Raw genomic sequence first — 12479 nt, forward strand, 5'->3', positions numbered from 1 at the left:
CGTCCCCTTAAAAAATAGCCCAATAGCTAAAATAATGCATCATAGAAAACAACAAAAAAAACAATGCAGGCCGGGCACAGCGGCTCACACCTAAAATCCCAGCACTTTGGGAGGCCGAGGCGGGTGGATCACCTGAGGTCAGGGGTTCAAGACCAGCCTGGTCGAAACGGTGAAACCCAGTCTCTACTAAAAATATAAAAATTAGCCAGGCATGGTGGCAGGCACCTGTAATCCCAGCTATTCAGGAGGCTGAGGCAGGAGAATCGCTTGAACCCGGGAGGAGGTTGCCGTGAGCCAAGATTGCACCACTGCACTCCAGCCTGGGTACCAAGAGTGAAATTCCATCTCAAAAATAAAAAATAAAATAATAAAATAAAATAAAACAAGTGCACAGTTTAAATGCTATAAAGCAAACACCTGTGGCCACCACCCCTGAACCGACCCTCCAGGACCCTCCGCGTGCCCTGGGTGCAGCTCCCGTGCAGAGCAGCCCCTCCGCGGCTTTGAAGGCACCGTCCCTCCTCTCTACATGGTTTTGTCACTCAGGCATGCAGCCCTTGTTGCCAACCAGTGGCCGCCCCTCCATCTTCTCCGAAATTCATCTCTGAAGAAAGTAAATTGTCCCAGGGAATTCATCTTTGTGGAGATTCTGTACCTGTTTTGTTTTTTTTTTTTTTTTTTGAGACAGAGTCTCGCTCTGTGGCCCAGGCTGGGGTGCAGTGGCCGGATCTTAGCTCACTGCAAGCTCCACCTCCCGGGTTCCCGCCATTCTCCTGCCTCAGCCTCCCGAGTAGCTGGGACTAGAGGCACCGCCACTACGCCCGGCTCATTTTTTGCATTTTTAGTAGAGACGGGGTTTCACCGTGTTAGCCAGGATGGTCTCGATCTCCTGACCTCGTGATGCGCCCGTCTCGGCCTCCCAGAGTGCTGGGATTACAGGCTCGAGCCACCGCCCCGGCCGATTCTGTACCTGTTAACGTTTTCCTCTGACCTTCTGCCAGTCGGTGCCCGGATTTAGAGGCTTCCCCAGATTCCGTTTGGTTGGTGGGGGGCACGAGTGCTTTCAGGAGTGGTGTTTCCTGAGGAAGAGGCGTGCGGGGCCTGTCCTCAGTGTTGTCAGACGGCAGCTGTGGGTGTTCAAGCTCATCCGGATCCTTCACTCCCCGGGTATGGAACAGCCGGGTTGCTCTCTGTCCTCGGCCGCGCAGGGAACGCTTCTGGTCTGTCCTCGGCCACCGTAGGGAACGCTTCAGGAAGCGGAAGTTGCCTCCCACGTGCTCGTTGGCTCCACAGTGGTCCTGTTTGTATGGAAAGGTAGATCGATGTTTCAGTCCTTCCCTTAATTATTATTATTTTTTTGAGACCGTTTCACTCTGTCGCCCAGGCTGGAGTGCACTGGTGCGATCTCACCTCACTGCAACCTCCGCCTCCCAGGTTCAGGCGATTCTCTTGCTTCAGCCTCCCGAGTAGCCGGGATTACAGATGCGCGCCACCACACCTGGCTAATTTTTTGTACTTTTAGTAGAAACGAGGTTGGCCGGGCACGGTGGCTCACGCCTGTAATCCCAGCGCTTTGGGAGGCTGAGGCGGGTGGATCACGAGGTCAAGAGATCGAGACCATCCTGGCTAACACGGTGAAACCCCGTCTCTACTAATAACTCAAAAAATTAGCCGGGCGTGGTGAGGGGTGCCTGTAGTCCCAGCTTCTCGGGAGGCTGTGGCAGGAGAATGGCGTGAACCCGGGAGGTGGAGCTTGCAGTGAGCCAAGATTGCGCCACTGCACTCCAGCCTGGGCCACAGAGTGAGACTCCGTCTCAACAAAAAAAAAAAAAAAAAAAAAAAGGCCGGGCGCGGTGGCTCAAGCCTGTAATCCCAGCACTTTGGGAGGCCGAGACGGGCGGATCACGAGGTCAGGAGATCGAGACCATCCTGGCTAACACGGTGAAACCCCGTCTCTACTGAAAAATAGAAAAAACTAGCCAGGCGAGGTGGCGGGCGCCTGTAGTCCCAGCTGCTCGGGAGGCTGAGGCAGGAGAATGGCGGGAACCCGGGAGGCGGAGCTTGCAGTGAGCTAAGATCCGGCCACTGCACTCCAGCCTGGGCGACAGAGCGAGACTCCGTCTCAAAAAAAAAAAAAAAAGAAAAAAACAGAAAAAAGAAAAAAAAGAAACGAGGTTTCATCGTGTTAGCCAGGCTGGTCTCGAACTCCTAACCTCAGGTGATCCACCTGCCTTGGCCTCCCAGAGTGCTGGGATTACAGGCATGAGCCACTGTGCCTGGCCCCCTTAATTTTTTTTTTTTTTTTGGAGACAGGGTCTCGCTTTGTCACCCAGGGCTGAAATATGGTGGCACGATCTCGGCTCCACCTCCTGGGTTCAAGCGATTCTCCTGCCTCAGCCTCCCGAGTAGTGGGGATTACAGGCACCTGCCAACATGCCTGGGTAATTTGTTATGTTTTTAGTAGAGATGCGGTTTCGCCATGTTGGCCAGGCTGGTCTCAAATTCCTGACCCCAAGTGATCTGCCTAGGCCTCCCAAAGTGCTAGGATTACAAGCATGAGCCACCGTGCCTGGCCTCTTCCCTTAATTTACCAGCGTGCCTCAGAGCTGGTTCCCTGGCATCCTTCGGGGCAGTCAGCTTCTGTTTGTAGGAAGAACAACAGATCTCACCATATTTAACAGCTCTGTTCCTCGAGGGATCCTTCCTAGGGCTCAGTTGTTCCATCCTTGGCGGGGACGGGTGAGGGTCTTCCAGGCTAACTCCCGGCTCCTTCCGACATGACGGCCACACTCTGTGATGTGCAACTTGCCATCTGGAGTGACGAGATCCCCAGACTGTTCCCTATGGCTGCCATAACAAGTTACTACAAATTGAGTGGCTTAAAACAACAGAAATTCCACCAAAAAATGTTAAAACTAGTTAATAGATTCTGTACAGTTGCAGCATACAAAATCAACATACAAAAATCAGTAGTGTTTCTATACAGTAACAACAATCCAAAAAATCAAGAAAACAATCACAGTTACAACAGCTACAAAAACTTCAAACATTTAGAAATAAATTTAACCGGCCAGGTGCGGTGACTCACACCTGTAATCCCAGCACTTTGGGAGGCTGAGGTGGGCGGGTCACCCTGTCCCACCAAGGAAAACAATGACAGCGTTTCCTGTAAATGATAAAATTGAACTTTCGAGCAAACATCAGGATTTAGGTAAACCTGTGTCCACCACTGTGAACTTTGAAGCTTTCTGACAGGGTTTTGTTTTGTTTTTTTTTTTTGAGATGGAGTCTTACTCTGTCACCAGGCTGGAGTGCAGTGGCGTGATCTCAGCTCACTGCAACCTCCACCTCCCAGATTCAAGAGATTCTCCTGCCTCAGCCTCCTGAGTAGCTGGGACTACAGGCACGTGACACCATGCCCAGCTAATTTTTGTATTTTTAGTAGAAACGGGGTTTCTTCATGTTGGCCAGGCTAGTCTCAAACTCCTGACCTCAGGTGACCCACCCTTACAGGCGTGAGCCACCATACCTGGCATAACACTTAAAAATTTTGGCCAGGCGCGGTGGCTCACGCCTGTAATCCCAGCACTTTGGGAGGCCGAGGCAGGTGGATCACGAGCTCAGGAGTTTGAAACCAGCCTGGCCAACATGATGAAACCCCGTCTCTACTAAAAATACAAAAATTAGCCGGGCGTGGTGGCGGGTGCCTGTAATTCCAGCCACTCGGGAGGCTGAGGCAGAAGAACTGCTTGAACCTGGGAAGTGGAGGTTGCAGTGAGCTGAGATCACGACCCTGCACTCCAGCCTGGGTGACAGAGTGAGACTCTGTCTCAAAAAAAAAAAAAAGACAAAACAGTGTGGCACTGGCTTAAAGACAGACACAGAGACCAATGGGGTTAAATAGAGAGCCCAGAAATAAACCCTTCAATATATGGTCAAATGGTTTTCAACAAGGGTGCCAGAATCATTCAACAGTAGACAGAATGACCTTTTCAACAAATGAGGCCAGGAGCAGTGGCTCACGCCTGTAATCCCAGCACTTTGGCAGGGCAAGGCGGGCAGATCACCTGAGGTCAGGAGTTTAAGACCAGCCTGGCCAACGTGGTGAAATCCTGTCTTGACTGAAAATACAAAAATTAGCTGGGCATGGTGGTGCATGCCTGTAACTCCAGCTACTGGGGAGGCTGAGGCAGGAGAGTCATCTGAGCCCAGGAGGCAGAGGTTGCAGTGAGCCAAGATCTCGCCACTGCACTCAAGTTTGGACAACAGAGCCAGACTCCGTCTCAAAAAACAAACAAACAAACAAACACAAATGGTTCTGGACAAATAGAATAGTCACATGCAGAAAAATGAAGTTGGGCCAGGTATGGTGGCTCACGCCTGTAATCCCAGCACTTTGGGAGGCCGAGGCAGGTGGATCACCTGAGGTCAGGAGTTTGAGACAATCCTGGCTAACACAGTGAAACCCTGTCTCTACTAAAAATACAAAAACTAGCTGGGCATGGTAGCGGGCACCTGTAATCCCAGCTACTCCTGAGGCTGAGGCAGGAGAATCACTTGAACCTGGGAGGCGGAGGTTGCAGTGAGCTGAGTTCGCGCCACTGTACTCCAGCCTGGGCGACAGAATGAGACTCTGTCTCAAAAAAAAAAAAAAAAAAAAAGAAAAAAGATAAATGAAGTTGGATCCTTACCTTACATCATATACAAAAATTAAATAAAAATGGATCAACGAACTAAACTTTTTTTGCTTTGAGACAGGGTCTTGTTCTGTCACCCAGGCTGGAGTGAAGTGGTGTGATCACAGCTAACTGCAACCTCGACCTCCTGGGCTCAAGTAATCCTCCCACCTTGGCCTCCAAAGTAGTAGCAGGGACTAGAGGCGCATATCACCACACTTGGCTAATTTTTATTTTTCGTAGAGACAAGGTTTCTCCATGTTACCCAGGCTAGTGTCAAACTCCTGGGCTATAGCGATCCTCCCATCTTGGCCTCCCAAAGTGCTGGAATAACAGACGTGAACCACAGCGCCCGGCTGACCTAAACTTAAGAGCTAAAATGGCCAGGCGCAATGACTCACGCCTGTAATCCCAGCACTCTGGGAGGCCAAGGTGGACGAATCATGAGATCAGAAATTCGAGACCATCCTGGCCAACATGGTGAAACACTGTCTCTGCTAAAAATACAAAAATTAGCTGGGCATGGTGGCACTTGCCTGTAATCCCAGCTACTCAGGAGGCTGAGGCAGGAGAATCACTTGAATCTGGTAGATGGAGTTTGCAGTGAGCTGAGATTGCACCACCACCTTCCAGCCTGGGCGACTGAGTGAAGCTCCGTCTCAAAAAAAAAAAAAAGAGCTAAAACTATAACCTTCAGAAGAAAACAGAGGACAAGCTCCTTGACATTGGATTAGGCAATACTTCCTTGGATATGACACTAAAAGCACACACAACAAAAGAAAACAGGTAAGTTGGCCGGGTGCGGTGGCTCAGGCCTGTAATCCCAGCGCTTTGGGAGGCCAAGGCCAGTGGATCACGAGGTCAGGAGTTCAAGACCATCCTGGCTAACACGGTGAAACCCCATCTCTACTAAAAATACAAAAATTCGCCGGCGTGGTGGCGCATGTTTGTAGTCCCAGCTACTCGGGAGGCTGAGGTAAGAGAATTGCTTAAATCAGGGAAGTGGAGGTTGCAGTGAGCCGAGATCGCACCACTGTACTCTAGCCTGGCAAGAGTGAGACTCCATCTCAAAAAAAAAAAAAAAAAAGAAAATAGATACGTTTATTTTTCTAATTTTTCTTTTTTTTTTTTTTTGAGAGAGTTTCGCTCTTGTTGCCCAGCCTGGAGTGCAATGACGCAATCTTGGTTCACTGCAACCTCCACCTCCTGCATTCAAGTGATTCTCCTGCCTCACCCTCCTGAGTTGCTGGGATTACAGGCACCTGCCACCACGCCCGGCTAATTTTTTGTATTTTTAGTAGAGATGGGGTTTCACCTGTTGGTCAGGCTGGTCCTGAACTCCTGACCTCAGGTGATCCGCCCACCTCGGCCTCCCAAAGGGTTGGAATTACAGGTGTGAGCCACCGTGCTTGGCTCTAATTTTTCAAAATAACTTTATTAAGAAACAGGATGGGCCGGGCGCGGTGGCTCACGCCTGTAATCCCAGCACTTTGGGAGGCCGAGGCAGGTGGATCACCAAATCAGATCAAGACCATCCTGGCTAACACAGTGAAACCCCATGGCTACTAAAAAAAATTAGCTGGGCGTGGTGGCGGGCGCCTGTAGTCCCAGCTACTTGGGAGGCTGAGGCAGGAAAATGGCGTCAACCCGGGAGGCGGAGCTTGCAGTGAACCAAGATCGCGCCACTGTACACTGCAGCCTGGGTGACACAGCGAGACTCTGCCTCAAAAAAAAAAAAAAAAAGAGAGAGGAGTCTGGGTGAGGTGGCTCATGCCTGTAATCCCAGCACTTTGGGAGGCCGAGGCAGCAGGATCGCTTGAGGTCAGGAATTCGAAACCAGGCTGGCCAACATGTTGAAACCTGTCTCTACTAAAAATACAAAAATTAGCCGGTGTGGTGGCATGCACCTGCAACCCCAGCTACTCGGGAGGCTGAGGCAGGAGAATCACTTGAACCTGGGAGGCAGAGTTTACAGTGAGCAGAGATTGCGCCAGTGCACTCCTGCCTGGGCAACAGAGGGAGACTCAGTCTCAAAAAACAAAACAAAATTAAAAAAAAAAAACGGCCAATCGCGGTGGCTCACGCTTGTAATCCCAGCACTTTGGGAGGTTGAAGCCAGTGGATCATGAGGTCAGGAGATAGAGACCATCCTGGTTAACACAGTGAAACCCTGTCTCTACTAAAAATACAAAAAAATTAGTTGGGCCTGTAGTCCCAGCTACTGGGGAGGCTGAGGCAGGAGAATGGCGTGAACCTGGAAGGCGGAGCTTTCAGTGAGCCAAGATCGTGCCACTGCACTCCAGCCTGGGTGACAGAGCAAGACTCTGTCTCAAACAAACAAAAAACAAAGAAGATACATAATTCATAACCAAAGGAATGGAAGAGTTTACAGCACGTTTGTTATACCCCATGGCAACTTAGAGAAATGGGCTGGGCTGGTACCCGTGACAAGCCAACAGCGCCGTGATTCCTCATTTTCAATCCAGTCTCTCTTGGCCACTAAGCCAACTAGTTCCAGCTTTTTCTGGAGACAAGTCAGGTTGCCCTCCCAAACCTTCCCTCTTCATACAGGAGCCCTCTTCTACCTGACCTCTGAGATTTCTCGCCCAGCACCTCAGCGAGGGCTTGTCTGATGCTGCTGTACTTTGTCTACCCCCCCAATCACAGGAGTCCGTAGTTCCTAGAAAATCTATTTTTGCTCCAGTCCCAATCCATTTAATAAACTGTATACAAAATCCAGGTATGGAATCTCATGTTGCTACCTTTGGTTGTTACCTATTTTCCCAAACCTGCACTAAGCTTGATCTTTCTCCTGCTAAAAACATCTTGGGCCCAGTGTGGTGGCTCACGCCTGTAATCTCAGCACTTTGGGAGGCCAAGGTGGGCGGATCACCTGAGGTCAGGAGTTTGAAACCAGCCTGACCAACATGAAGAAACCCCGTCTCCACTAAAAAATACAAAATTAGCCGGCTGTGGTGGCACATGCCTGTAATCCCAGCTACTCGGGAGGCTGAGGCAGAAGGATCACCTGAACCCGGGAGGCGGAGGTTGCGGTGAGCCAAGGTCATCGCACCATTGCACTCCAGCCTGGCCAACAAGAGTGAAACTCCGTCTCAAAAACAAACAAAATACAAAAATTAGCTAGGCATGGTGGTGCATGCCTGTAGTCCCAGCTACTCAGGAGGCTGAGGCAGGAGAATTGCTTGAACCCGGGAGGCGGAGGTTGCAATGAGCCAAGATCATGCCACTGCACTCCAGCCTGGCGACAGAGCGAGACGCCATCTCAGGAAAAAAAAAAAAAAATCTTCCTGGGCCAGGTGTGGTGGCTCACACCTGTAATCTCAGCGCTGTGGGAGGCCGAGGTGAGGGGATCACGTGAGGTCAGGAGTTGGAGAACAGCCTGGCCAACATGGGGAAACCCCGTCTTTACTAATAAATAATTAATTAATAAACAAAGTAGCTGAGCATGGTGGCACGGCCTGTAATCCCAGCTACTTCAGAGGCTGAGGCAGGAAAATCAGTTGAACCCAGGAGACAGAGGTTGCAGTGAGCTGAGATCGCACCACTGCACCGTAGCCTGGGCGACAGAACAAGACTCCATCTCAAAAAAAAAATATATATATATATATATATATATTTCTGGGTATTTGGGTGTTCTCTCTGCCAGCTCACTGCCCAGCTTGTCCACGACCTTCTCCTCAATACACAAGTCTGCAACTCTGTCCAGTCTCCCACTTAATTCACAGGACAGCTCTAGATCTCTGCTTACCTGCCAGAGACAGTCAGACACCTGGACTGTGGCACCCATCTGTCCAACCTCGCCCAGCTCAGATCACCAACCTCATCGATTTCCTTGCAAAACTTTTGACTTCCGCCTTGGACTTTGGCCCCTTAAAATTTTCTCTCTGCAGATTTAGAACATGACATTGCTTTGTAGATACCGTAAGGTTACAGTAAAGGGATAGCTATTCCCTCCCAAATTACATTTTCTCTAGATTGGGCCACTCTTGCCATTTTTAACGTTTATTTATTTTTTATTATTATTATTTTGAGACGGAATCTCACTCTGTCACCCGGGCTGGAGTGCAGTGGTGTGATCTCAACTCACTGCAAGCTCCGCCTCCCAGGTTCAAGCGATTCTCCTGCCTCAGCCTCCTGAGTAGCTGGGATTACAGGTGTGCACCACGATGCCCGGCTAATTGTTGTATTTTTAGTAGAGACGGGGTTTCACCATGTTGGCCAGGCTGGTCTCAAACTCCTGACCACCCGCCTCAGCCTTCCAAAGTCCTGGGATTATAGGCGTGAGCCACTGTGCCCGGCCTCATTTCTGGTCTCTGTTCCTGCTTTTCCCGCTGGGCGGGCCACATGGCTAGAATCATCTCAGCAGCCAGGGCCTCTGCCCATGGTTTCCGTGCAGCTCTGGAGAGCTGCTCTTCCCGTCCAAAGGTGTGCGATCCCCTACAGTCCACAGTTCCCAGTTCTCCCCTCCACATGCCTGGAAGCAGGACACCCCAATCTCATCTCTTTTTTTAAGAAACCAGGTCTTGCTGTTGCCACGCTGGGGTGCAGTGGTGCAATCAGAGCTCACTGCAGCCTTGAACTCCTGACTCAAGTGATCCTCCTGCCTCAGACTCCTGAGTAGCTGGGACTACAGGTTCAGGCCACCACATCTGGCTACATTTAAAATTTTTTTTTGTAGAGAGAAGCTCCTGCTATGTTACCCAAGTGGTCTTGAACTCCTGGCCTCAAGTGATCCTTCTGTGGCTTCCCAAAGTGCTAGGATTACAAGAGTGACCGCTGTGCCCCGTCGTCTCACCTTCTTTTGACATGGAGCCCCAGCCTTGGGAGGCAGATACTGAACCGCGTCCACAGTGCCCCCTTCTGGAAATTCTCCACAAGCCAAGGTTTTGGACAGCTCCAGTGCCTGGGGCGATGGCATTTCAGGTGGGAAGTCTCTGCAAAGAGCTGTACCTGTCTTCCTCCCCTCCTAGATATTAATTCACTTCAGACACATATTGAGCAGCTACTGTGAGCTATTACAGTGATGGCTCTGCAGACAGAGCTGCAGTGAAGACAGACGCCAACCCCACCCTCACGCAGCCAATCCTATGCTAGTTGGTTCTGTAGAATTGGCACCCGGCCAATTTTTGTACTTTTAGTAAAGACGGGGTTTCACTGTGTTAGCCAGGATGGTCTTGAAAGTGCTCCGATTACAGGCGTGAGCCACCGCGCCCAGCCTAAAATTTTATTTTTGACAAATGCAAGTGGTTTTATTTATTTATTTTGCGTTTTACCAGTGCCAGCCTGTGTGTGTTTCTTCCTGGTGCACAGCCTATGTGGTTCTTTGACCCAATAGTGTCCTAGTCACTGCATCTGTTAGAGACTCAGCTTCTCATCAAATCAGTTCTACATAGGTTGGGCGCGGTGGCTCACACCTGTAATTCCAGCACTTTGGGAGGATCAGGCGGGTGGATCACTTGAGGTCCGGAGTTCAAGACCAGCCTGGCCAACATGGTGAAACCCCATTTCTACTAAAAATACAAAAATTAGCCAGATGTGGTAGCGCACATCTGTAATCCCACACAAAAACTTGCATACCCAATGTTCACAGCAGCACTACTCACCCAAGAGAGGTGGAAGCCATCCAAGCATCCATCGATACCTGAATGAATAAGGACAGGGAGAATGTGGTCCCTGCGTACACTGGACTGACTCACTCCTAAGGGAACACGGCGCTGATATGTGCTATGATGTGGATGTGCCTTGAAAACATCGTGCTGAGTGAAAGCAGCCAGACACAAAAGGTCCCACGTTACAGGAAATGTCCAGAATAGGTAAATCCACAAAGAAAAAAGGTAGATGAATAGTTGTTTAGGGCTTGGTGGGGAGGGGTCAGAGGGCAACAGCTAAACAGTTCGGAGTTTCTTCCGGAGGAGATGAAAGGTTCTAAAATGGCCTCTGGGCCTGGCGCCGTGGCTCAGGCCTATAATCGCAGCACTTTGGGAGGCCAAAGTGGGCGGATCTCCTGAGGTCAGGAGTTCGAGACCAGCCTGGCCAACATGGTGAAAAGCCATCTCTACTAAACTACAAAAATTAGCCAGGTGTGGTGGTTCACGCCTGTAATCACAGCTACTTGTGAGGCTGAGGCAGGAGAATCGCTTGAACCCAGGAGGTGGAGGTTGCAGTGAGCTGAGATTGTGCCACAGCCCTCCAGCCTGGGCAACAGTGAGACTGTGTCTCTAAATAAATAAATAAATAAAATGAACTCTGGTGATGGATGTGCAACTCTGTGAATATACTGAAAGCCACTGAGTTGTGCATTTGCAATGGGTGAGTTGTATAGCATGTGACTTACCAAGAAAGCTGTTACAGAAAACAAAAACACAGAAGACATTCATAAAGTGAGCTTAAAAGCTTAGGAATATCAGGTCGGACGCATGCCAGTGAGCCGAGATCGCGCCACTGCACTCCAGCCTGGGCGACAGAGCGAGACTCCGTCTCAAAAAAAAAAAAAAGCTTAGGAACATCAGCCTGGGCAACATGGGGAGTGTGTGTGGTGGTGGGAGCCTGAGGCAGGAGGATCATTTGAGCTCAGGAGTCTGAGGCTGCAGTGAGCCACAACTGCACCACTGCTCCAGCCTGGGCAACAGAGTGAGAGAGACCCTGTCCAGAAAACAAAGAAGCCTAGGAACAGGTTTTTGAGTTTTAAACAGATTACCTTTTTTTTTTGAGACGGAGTCTCACTCTGTTGTCTAGGCTGAAGTGCAGTGGCACGATCTCGGCTCCCCGCAACCTCCGCTTCCCAGGTTCAAGCAACTCTCCTGCTTCAGCCTGTGAAGTAGCCGGCATTACAGGCACCCGCCACCACACACGGCTAATTTTTGTATTTTTAGTAGAGATCGGGTTTCACCATGTTGGCCAAGCTGGTCTCGAACTCTGACCTCAGGTGATCTACCCCCACTCAGCCTCTCAAAGAGTTGGGATTACAGGCATGAGCCACCGTGCACGGCCTATTACTAAGCCAAGGCTGACTTCTCGATTGTTTATTCCATGTATAGGAGCCCCTGAAGGCATCTGAGAGTTCACGCCACCGGCTGTGTTTGAGCATGGAGCTCTGTCTGGGTGGGCCAGATGGAGGTCAGCGACGTGAGGGAGCTGGGTATAGTGGGAGCTGCCCAGGGGTCTGGCGGGAGAGCAGGAGATGGGGACTGTACCAAGGACGGGCCAGAGGCAGAGGAAGCTGTGCTGTGAGTTTCCAGGGTGGGCGGTGACCTCCAATTGATAACCTGACCCCAAACGGAAACCTGGACGGTGCCCTGACTGCTTTCTCTGCTGCTGTCTTCTTCCTAGGATCGAGGTTGGGGGCGTCAGATGCACCTTCCCTCCTCCGTCCCAACCCAGGGCCTCCAGCTCCCCTCCCCCTGGCTTCACTCTGCAGAGGAGCCTCTATTAACTCGCCCACCTCATCTCTCCTTCACCCCCTGCCCACTCTGGCTCTTCCATCCTTTCCTGAGGCCAGGAAATGTGAGCAGGAGAGAAGGGAGGGACCAGCTCCACCACCAGCCTTGGAGTGTGGAGCTGACAGGTCCACTGGGCTGTGCCAGGCCTGAGGCTCCTCTGTGGTCAGGCAATGGACAACGCCAAGCCAGGCCTCCTTACAGAGAATGCCAAGGATGGGGCAGGAGGGTGCCTGGGGGGCCACGCCGTGGGGGAGCCTGACGGTGCTCTGGACGCCCACTGCCCGGAGTAGGGGAGACACTCCCATCCTCAGGCCTCCCGTGAAAGCAGCACCAGGCACACAGC

At 50.9% G+C, this 12479-nt stretch overlaps 1 long non-coding RNA gene across 2 annotated transcripts; it reads right to left on the reverse strand.

Moving 5' to 3' along the window:
* Positions 1 to 654: 654 nt before the first annotated feature.
* LOC105489746 (uncharacterized) lies at positions 655 to 11372 on the reverse strand. Of its 2 annotated transcripts, none has more exons than XR_011614270.1 (4): positions 10301 to 11372; positions 8446 to 8581; positions 2670 to 2812; positions 655 to 1298 (listed from the first exon to the last, which is right to left on the reverse strand). It is a non-coding gene; the product is annotated as an uncharacterized lncRNA (long non-coding RNA). The 2 variants fall into 2 exon arrangements; XR_011614271.1 differs by lacking the exon at positions 10301 to 11372 and adding an exon at positions 9493 to 10286.
* Positions 11373 to 12479: the final 1107 nt, after the last annotated feature.

Source organism: Macaca nemestrina, chromosome 15 (genome assembly GCF_043159975.1).
Source record: "Macaca nemestrina isolate mMacNem1 chromosome 15, mMacNem.hap1, whole genome shotgun sequence".
Classification (NCBI taxonomy): Eukaryota; Metazoa; Chordata; class Mammalia; order Primates; family Cercopithecidae; genus Macaca; species Macaca nemestrina.